A 9,867-nucleotide genomic window follows, 5' to 3' on the forward strand; every position below is an offset into this window, starting at 1 on the left:
GGCAGGGTGCAATGGAGCAGCGGGACACATTTATTTATGTTTTAAAACTGTCGCACTCAGGGTCAGGTTAAAAGTAGAGGGAACTACACCTACGTGTCACACTAAATTAAAGTTGTAGACCCGGAACGTGCCTAAGAGGAGGAGGGTGCAGTGTTGCGGATATGAGGATTGTGTTTTTTTATTGTGTTGTATTGTATAGTAAATTGTTGTAAATATCACCCTCTGTAAAATGTAATGATTCCTTGTAAATACCTCCGTAGTGTGAAGGTCAAAGGGCGTCTCGGTAGTTATTCCATAAACACCACATTGCAGGACACGATAAAACCCTTGTTCAGTAGCTTATATCTTATTATGTGTCTTAGGGTAAGGCTGTGTCTCCCATTAATTTAAATACTCCATTGCACCAAGTGAAATAAGAGTAGATCCCCTTTCATTTCATTTCAATGGCCAACTGCATTTTGGGCGGTTTTCTTCAACCACCATTGGCCATGAGGCAGGGTTGGGAAAGAAGGGCGTGTCTCCACCTCGTCATAGAGGGGAGGAGTGAGCCAGCCCCGAACAACCAACCGAGCACGAGGGGTTTGGTTTGAGAGGGCGGAGGAAGAGTGTTTGGGGGAGGTTCGCAAAGGTTGAGGGGCGGGGCCTATATAACCCGCCGCGGGGTGTCCCCCAAGCAGATGGGCTGGAGAGAAGTGAGAGAAAGGCTGAGCTGAGCTGCGTGGAGAGGTACACGAAAAGGAAGGGTCCAAGAGAAAGCCGAGGAGCTTTTACGAAGCAAGCTACACGAGAGATACAGCAGAGGAGTGCAGCCCCGTTTCAACCAGCCGCGTGAAGCCCTGACGGTGTGCGCTGTAAAGCGGCTTTCAAGGAGCCGCCGGCCCACCCGCTTCCCGCCCGGAGTGGACCCACTCGCTGTGCCCTGTGATCCCACCTGCTCATCTTTTCCAGCCATTCCTGCCTGCAAGTTCCCCATTTTGCCTACGTGAGTTTGTTTTGTTTGTTCTGTCCTGGGTAGTAAACTAAGTCAGTATAAGCTAGTAATTTGCACTGTGTCACCTGCGTCTCATGTCCCCTGTAAATAAACGTGACTGCTTACTTTTTGCTTCTGTGTGTAAATAATAATAAACCCAGTTACGCTTCTGTACGTCTTCTTCCTCTTTGCATTCGGTCGCTTTAGAGTTTTCCAGATTGAGTAGCTGTGGCGCGATACGGCCAACGTTTGGGTAAATCGGGTGAATCGGGGAAGAACAGTTCGGCCGCGGTTATACCTCCGCTCGGTAAAAATAACATCCTAATCCGCGGACCGTATAGTGTAGCAGCATAGCAAACCTGTTGTGCATTTTGTGATACAAGCACCAAATTTGGCACAAATGTACATTAATATGTTGCGAACATTTTCAGATATTGGGCCACTTGAAATTCCGTAATTTTTTTTTTCAAATTTTTTCAAATTTCGTAATTTCAAATTTTTCAGGTGACACCGTCACAATTTCGGTCTTCGAGGCCGGCCGATATAGTGGGGCGGCTTAGCCCAAATATTCAAAAGAATTGTGCATTTTGTGATACAAGCACCAAATTTGGCACAAATGTACATTAATATGTTGCGAACATTGTGTGGTCAGCAATGAAGACGAGAGTCTGAATTACATGTATGCAAAAGACCTTGTGAACCAGTGAAGCAAATACACGGGTAAGCATGAATTAAATCTAGGGCATGATATAATTTCCATGATGTTTACCTCTACACTCAATGGTGGAAGGAGGTAATGTTTTGATACCAGCTTGTCTGTATGTCTGTTTGTCTGTTAGTCCACAAAATTCCAGACAAAGTTTGTAGTAGTGGTAGTTGTAGTGGTAGTGGTGATAACAGAAATTGTTATATAGAACTGAACTTATATTATTATTATATGCAGAAAATAACTTCATTTCTATATGCCCTGCAGTGGACAGGTTAATTGGTTTATGCACTGAAGGGGTCACCCTGGTGTGCACTGCTGTGTTCTGCCTCACTGAGTTGTTCAGGTATGATGTACTCAGCACAAGCTTCCGGTCGGCCAGGAGGTGGGGGTGCGGGGCCTGTCACGGAACGTCAAAACAAACGGCCTGCCGGGGCCGCCCAAAAGTCGGGCGTAAGGGGCGCGTCCACTAATGGAACGCCTCTCGCTTCCCAGATCGAGGGCCACGTGGTCAGGAGAACCTCGTCCCTTCCGGTCACACTTTGCCTATCGGCCGGCCTCGAAGACCGAAATTGTGAAAAAAATTTGAAATTACGAAATTTGAAAAAATTTGAAAAACAAATTACGGAATTTCAAGTGGCCCAATATCTGAAAATGTTCGCAACATATTAATGTACATTTGTGCCAAATTTGGTGCTTGTATCACAAAATGCACAATTCTTTTGAATATTTGGGCTAAGCCGCCCCACTAGTAACAATATATATATATATATATATATATATATATATATATATATATATATATATATATATATATACACATACATATATATATATATATATATATATATATATATATTGTTGCAGTTTTTAGAACCTTCACTTTATCAAATTTAGTCTAAAAATTCCTTATAAATAACCCCTGTGTACATTTCCCCTTAATTGGCTGTTAATTGAAATAAGCGCACCTTAGCTTGTCCATGTACAAGCACGTAGCCAATCATAGAATCTCTCTATAGTTATATCGTTATTCTGTGTTCTAGTTACGGCTATGTTCCCACTAGTCGACCTTACATTGCACCAAATCAAATAAGATAGATCCCCTTTTCGATAGCCCCAAAGCCTACATTGCCAGCAGCATGCGCCTACATTTCCAACAGCATTCGCCTCCATTGCGCACGTGGTCAGCTCGAAGAAGAAGGGCGTTGCCCGCCCATCGTCATCAGAAGGTGGAGCCAGAAAGCCCTTGCCGACCAACCAAGAATCAGTGGGCATGGCTTGGTAGGGCATGACCAGAAAGATCGAGCAGGTTCGTGAAGATTCCAGGGCGTGGCTATATAACCCGTTACGGGAAGCCCCCACCGCGAGATGAGTGAGGGAGCCAGATGAGTGAGGGAGCACGCACTGAGAGATACGTGGAGGGAGAGGCATTGACCGAGTTGGGTTCTGAGGAGGAAGGCGCTTGCGAGAGGTACAAGCGAGAGGAGGGACGCTACTTCGAACAGCCCCCAGCCGCGTGCAGCTCTGACGTGCTGCTTCAAGAAAACCTTGCTGTGTGGACCCGATTGCGGAGAGTCGGCGGCCGCTCGCATCAACCCTGCCGTCCTGTACGGGATCGAACGTCATCCCTTTAGCCCTGTGGTCCCACCTTCTTCTCCCTCCAGCCAATCCAACCTGCAATTCCCCATTCGTGTGCGTCTGTTTGTGTTGTCCTGTCCCTGGGAGTAAGTAAGACTGTATAAGCTAAGCTTGCACTGTGTTTTCTGTAAATAACTTCGTTCCTTTTCCTTCTTTGGTTCATTGTAAATAATAATAAATCTCTGTTCCTCCTTATTCTTGGGTTTTCATTCTCATCCGAGCGCTTTAGTGATTTCCCAATTGAGTTCCTGTGGCGCGATTTCGGCCAACGCTTACAATCGGGTTTAGTCCTTTGCTAACGGCTCGGATTCCGGATTGCTAAACCGCTCGGCAATTACCATCTTGTCCGGGATTCGAACGGTACTTGTCTCCCTGTTTTGCAGAGGGATTGATAAAGGTATTCGGGCTAATACCTGGACCAATAACCCTGATCCATCCCACCCCGCAAAGGAGGTTTACAGGTACCAGGAACGGAGACGGCCAGGTTAACAAGACGAGGGGATTAAACCCCCCTCGGTAAGGGGAGTGCCGTCGTCCAATTCCGTAACAATATATATGTGTGTGTGTGTGTGTGTGTGTGTGTGTGTGTGTGTGTGTGTGTGTGTGTGTGTGTGTGTGTGTGTGTGTGTGTGTGTGTGTGTGAGATATGAGACGCATGAGCGAAAGCTTTTGATCAATCAATAACGCAAAGTTATCAACATAAATGGCTTTCATGCATGTGCTGGCATGATGCAACACATTGCAGAAGCCTCATTTAGAGAGCATTTTAGAAAGCAGCTGCTCATTTGCTAACCTGGCACAATCTCCATGTGGCTTGGTGTACAGCAGGTGCTATGGCTGGGTTTCGGCGCTAAAAGATGTACCAGCTTTAAAAGGTTCCCGTTGCTGCGCTCACTTTCCAAACAACTTTGAAATCGTATCCAAGACACAGACTTATCCATCATTCTCCTCCCAACCTGCACTTCACTCTTCGATAACCCCAAATCCATGGTGCTGCAATTCTTTAACAGGTTATTTTGGCCAATGGTTCTGCACCCTTCATTCTCCTCCAAATCCAGGTCACCATTTTGTGTTTTTTTTTCTTCTGTTGGCCCATTTCTACCTACCAGCTGTTGAGTAAGTTTAGTTGTCTCTTTCTAGGCTTACGTCACTGTGTAACATAAAACCTGTTGTTGGGGTAGTAATGTTCTGTTAGATTGAGGATATCTGTGCAGGCTAGATTGACAAATATTGCTTTTTTCTGAATTTATTCTTCCTTATATGTCTTTGTAATGTATTGGCTTCATTAGGCTGTCCCCTGCACAGCAGGAGACAGGTTCTTGACGTCACTTCTGTGTCTGTCTGTGTGTGTGCCTGTCCGGGCTGTAACTTTTTTGCCATTTGAGCTATTGTCATCAAATTTTCAACAAGCTTTATTATGGTAATACGGAGAAGGCAAATTAATAATTCGGTCATGGTCAGCGTCACATAAACTCCCCAATTTCAACCCGATTGACCTGAAATTTAGAGAATTTGCATGGCGGGTCACTGAATTGGTCCACTAATCAAAAGGTCGGAGTCGATTGTTTTTTAGATCAAATGGTCAAAGGTCAAGGTTGCATAAAATCATCAATTTTCATTTTGTATTTTTTTTTAACCGTTTTCGTTATTTTGAGCATACAGAGGATTTGAGAAGAAGAAGAAGACGTCTGAATACAAATTGACGCCGATGGGCTTTGCATTTTCATATGCTTTCTAGTTGGTAATGTAATGTATTTTTCCTACTTAACCTGCAAATACTGTTTCTTGAGGCAAAGGCAACATGGTGCTGATAAAATTCGTCTAATGTCATTATTAGTTTGGATTAGAGTTTAGATTAGCAAAGAATGCGGGAATATATGAGATCTAAAACTGTGAACCAATCAGTCAGTTCTTATAAATGACTCTTGAGTCCAAGTATTGAGAGGATCAAGAGTACTTTCACTTCATATAACATCCTACTCTTTGAATACATGAGAGGAGAATAGCCATGATTTCACAACTAGCGTATTTACAAACACAGGACTAAAAATGGCCTGGCAGGGCATCATAGGTGTATGCACATTCGCCTCTGAGCTGTGTAGCCTGGGTTTGAATCCCGACCCAGCTGTAAAATGTCACCCTGGTTTTTCTCAGGCATGGTGAGGGATCAATGCATTAAACAAGGTGTCAAGCCTGCCAAAATCAGATTGTGGACGTTAAAGATTCTACGAGGTTGTTCAGGCAAGTTATCGCCGGCACCCTGAACAAATTGACTCCGCCCACAATCAGGTATCCTGCGTGGGAGTGGCATCCTGTCCGGGATTGTAACGTCACCCGAGCAATGAAACTGCCTTATAAGAACCAACGCTTTGTATAGAATATGGTACACGATGATGATTGACGGCCTACAATATTCGGAATCACTTTATCACAGTTAGAGTGTGAGTAATGACGTTCAAGATCTACCTCCTTTCTCTATACTAGATGATTGTAACTTCACTTTCCGTTTTGTTTACAAAACCTAAACTCATGGAGGAGTGAGGTAACAGAGGCGAGAAGGCATCACACTAACAGTTGGGTGGTGGAGCAACCCGTGGATGCAATGCAAGGAGATGAACGAACAGGAGGAAGAGTGAGAAGAAGGGAATATGCACATAGCAACTGGCATTGGTAAGGAGGTGGGTAAGGGGGGGGGAGGTTATTGAAGATAGGAAAGATCATGGCGAGGGGTTAAATCTCGTATTTGAGATGGTGGTGCAATGCCAACTTGAAACCTTGCGAGGAGGAGTGCCATTCAACAAACTGAGAAAGGATGTTCCACAAGCGGCGAGAAGAGAGGAACAAAGGAGTGCATGTAGGTTTGGATTTAGGAACTTCCACAAGGAGTGAATTGCATCAAGAATCTGTGGGAGCGGAGATGCGGGGGTCGACTTCGGAGGAATGGAGTGATGAAAGAGTAGAGGAGGCAAGAACTAAGGGGAGACGGTAGAAAATAGAGCGGCTAGCAATCTGTCAGTAATGAGAGGGTGACAGGCCCTGTGCTTCGGTTTCTTTGTGGGACGTAGATGCTAATGATGTTGGGGGTTTAGGATTTCTAAGCATCCAGTAGATAGAGGAGAGAAGTGGGGGCACCAGCCCATAGAGGAGAGTTGTACTCCATTTAGCTACACACAAAGGCCTTGTACATTGTGAACAGTTCAGATTTACCAAGGACGATGGACTTGGCATGATGGAGGATGACCTTGGAGGGCAACTTAGATACATGGTCAGTTCATGAAAGGTCATGACTGATAGTGAACCCCAGAAGCTCAAGAGATTGCATCTCTTCCAGTGGTTGATTGTGGAAAACGATTGCTGGGTTCCTTTAGCAAATATAGTGTAGGACTGTGAGATTCAGTCCTCTGGGTCCTCTGGGAGATCCTCTGGATTAAAAGAGAGGTTCCCAGTGTTAGGCCAGCATCTGGTTATTTTGAGGTCAGCAGAAGTTTCTGCTGCCATTATGCCATACAATTCCTGGATGTGGAGTTATATGGCATTGTGTGGGTTCATCTATGAAAAGGAAAAGAGCACATGAGAACTGGGTCCAACGCTCCAGCCTCCATTTGGGAGAGGTGAGAGGATCTCAAGTTGAGTTACATGCTGAGAGAATTAGTGGAGGAAGTCAGGAAGCTAACTGCAAAGAAGATGGGCTTGATTACCACAGGCAGAAAGCTTGCCAGGTAAAGTAGGGTACCGGTATCAGACTCCCAAATGTCTTAGATGTACCCAGAGACGTCCATTGTTGAGAGATGCAGCAGCACAGGCAAAGTTGAATTCCAGGGCCATAATCCCAGTGATCCTTTGAGATCCGGCCATGCTTACGTGGCGCAGGTACCTTCACTTGTATTCCAAGGGAATTGTGATATTCTTCTCGAATATCCATAGACTGGTTACCACGTATTCATCATGGTCACATAATACAGATTGCACAGGGAGTAAATGACCAATTCGGCCTACTGGTCGCATCATTTCGAAGAGCGCAGCTGTGGTGCTGATGCCGTGCCCCCATTGGTCAACAATTTGAAATTCCACCATGGTGCCTGTACATAACGGCATACATTCTTTGAGAAAGATGCCATAGGATCCTGAAAATATCAACCCCCAAATTTTGGAAGAATGGTCCTCGGTTTTATGTCCTATCTGACAGATGGCGCACTTTGTGAGACACCGGCCAGGAATCGAACCCAGACTATAGGCAACTCAAAGGCACAGGAGCGCATAATACCTTTTGAAGTTCGCCACCATCCGACATGTCCCCCGTCGGTGAAGTGATGTGAGTTGACAAAGTGGAAGACGCAAGGCGGCCATCTTGGATTTTGACGTGGCGACCCAATTTTCAATGCCATTCTTCCTTATGCCGAGATACACCCACACACCAGATTATAAGTTGGTACTTCGCTTATTTTTGAAGATATTCCACTCACAAGGTTCAGACATACATGGCGGCGGCCATCTTGGATTTTGACGTGGGTTGCACCCACACACCAAATTAGAATTCGGTCCTTCGCTTACGCACGCACGCACGCACGCACGGACGGACGGACGCACGCACGCATGGACGGACGCGCGGACGGACGCACACACGGACGGAGGGGAAAACCATAGTCCCCCTTTCGCTCCACGGTGCGACGGGGGACAAAAATAAGAAGGTTGAAAAGATAGGTATCCGGATAAAAGGCAGTATTCTTCTTCATTTGAATGCAGCCCAAGACTGCGGGCAGCATCATTGGCTGAGGGCGTGGCTGTGCCGCTGATGCAACGTCCTCTGCTGGTTAGGGGAGGAATTTTACATTTGTTCTGGGTGCCGGCGATGACTCGCCTACTCTTCACGAAGGACACCGTGAAATCTTTTCAAGTTGAAGCCCTGTCAGCTGTTGAATTAACACCAGGTGGGTTGACTTAGCCTGTCATCCTTCTGAAGTCGGCAAAATGAGTACCAGCTTACTGGTAACATGGGCACCAGTAAGTTTCAACTTAATTGTAATTGTTATCAATCACATAAAGGGCCCAAAAGTTAATTATTTATGCAAATATATCCAAATTATTTTACCTCCCAATACACCCTGGCCTCCCACCCTCTTTCTCCCTTTTCTTCCAATTGGTTTCGCTCTTATCATCCTTTTTTCCTCTTCCTATTATCAATCTTCATTTTCTAATCCAGCATCCCTCTGCATACATCCCGTCCGCATTAGTTTGTATTCAGACGGCTTCTTCTTCTTCCGTCAGTTAAACATAACATTTTTGACGTTTGAGCTTTAGATCTAAAAAAAAGAAAGCTTCTAGCTTTTGATTTGGTGAACCAACTCCGTGACCCAATATGCAAATTCTTAAAATTTCAGGTCAATTGGACGAGAATTGACGATTTGATGTAACCTTGACCTTTGTGACCTTTTGATCTAAAAAAAAAACAAAAAAACAATCGACTTCTACCTTTTGATTATTGAACCAATTGAGTGACCCGATATGCAAATGCTATACATTTCAGATGAATTGGGTGAAAATGGTGATTTTATGTAACCTTGACTTTTGACCTTGTGATCTAAAAAAGTAATCGGCTTCTTACTTTTCATTGGTGAACCAATCCTGTGACCCAATATGCTAATTCTTAAAAGTTCAGGTCAATTGGACGAAAATTTATGATTTTATGCAACCTTGACCTTTGAGCTTTTGATCTAATAACAAACAATCGACTCCTACCTTTTGATTAGTGGACAAATTCAGTGACCCGATATGCAAACTCTTTAAATTTAGGTCAATTAGGTGAAAATTGGTAATTTTACAGCTTTAACCTTTTGATCTAAAAAAAAAAAAATCAATCTTCTTGCAGCTTTTGATTGAACCAATTCAGTGACCCAATATGCAAATTCTCTAAATTTCAGGTCAATCGGATGAAAATTAACGATTTTATGTAATGCTGACCTTTGACCTTTTGACCAAATTATGAATTTGCCTTTGACCTCCATATTATCATAAAAAAGCTTTGTTGAAAATTTGATGACAAAACTGAAATGGTAAATTTTAATTTCAGGTCAATTGGATGGAAATTGATGATTTTATGTGATGCTGACCTTTGACCGTTTGACCTTTTGACAAAATTATTAATTTACCTTCTCCGTTTTATCATAATAGAGCTTTGGTGAAAATTTGATGACAAAAGCTCAAATGGTAAAAAAAGTTACGGCCTAGACACACACACACACACACACACACACACACACACACACACACACACACACACACACACACACACACACACACACACACACACACACACACACACAATTACAAAACCCCGTCTTCTGCACATGACAGCTCCTTCGACTGGATTTTACTAAAACTTCCTTGAGAGCAAAGGTCCAAGTTTGTGTTTTGGTGCAAAAAAAATGCCAGATAACTCGACAATGAGCCATGTTTCAATTTTTTCCATGGAGTGGTTTCGGAGATATAGAAGTGCAAAGTGTTTCCAAGATGGCGCCCGTCTCACGTGACCTATGACGTCATAATTATCAATAAC

This window comes from Myxine glutinosa, chromosome 4, assembly GCF_964187855.1.
Source record: "Myxine glutinosa chromosome 4, kmMyxGlut1.1, whole genome shotgun sequence".
Lineage (NCBI taxonomy): Eukaryota > Metazoa > Chordata > Myxini > Myxiniformes > Myxinidae > Myxine > Myxine glutinosa.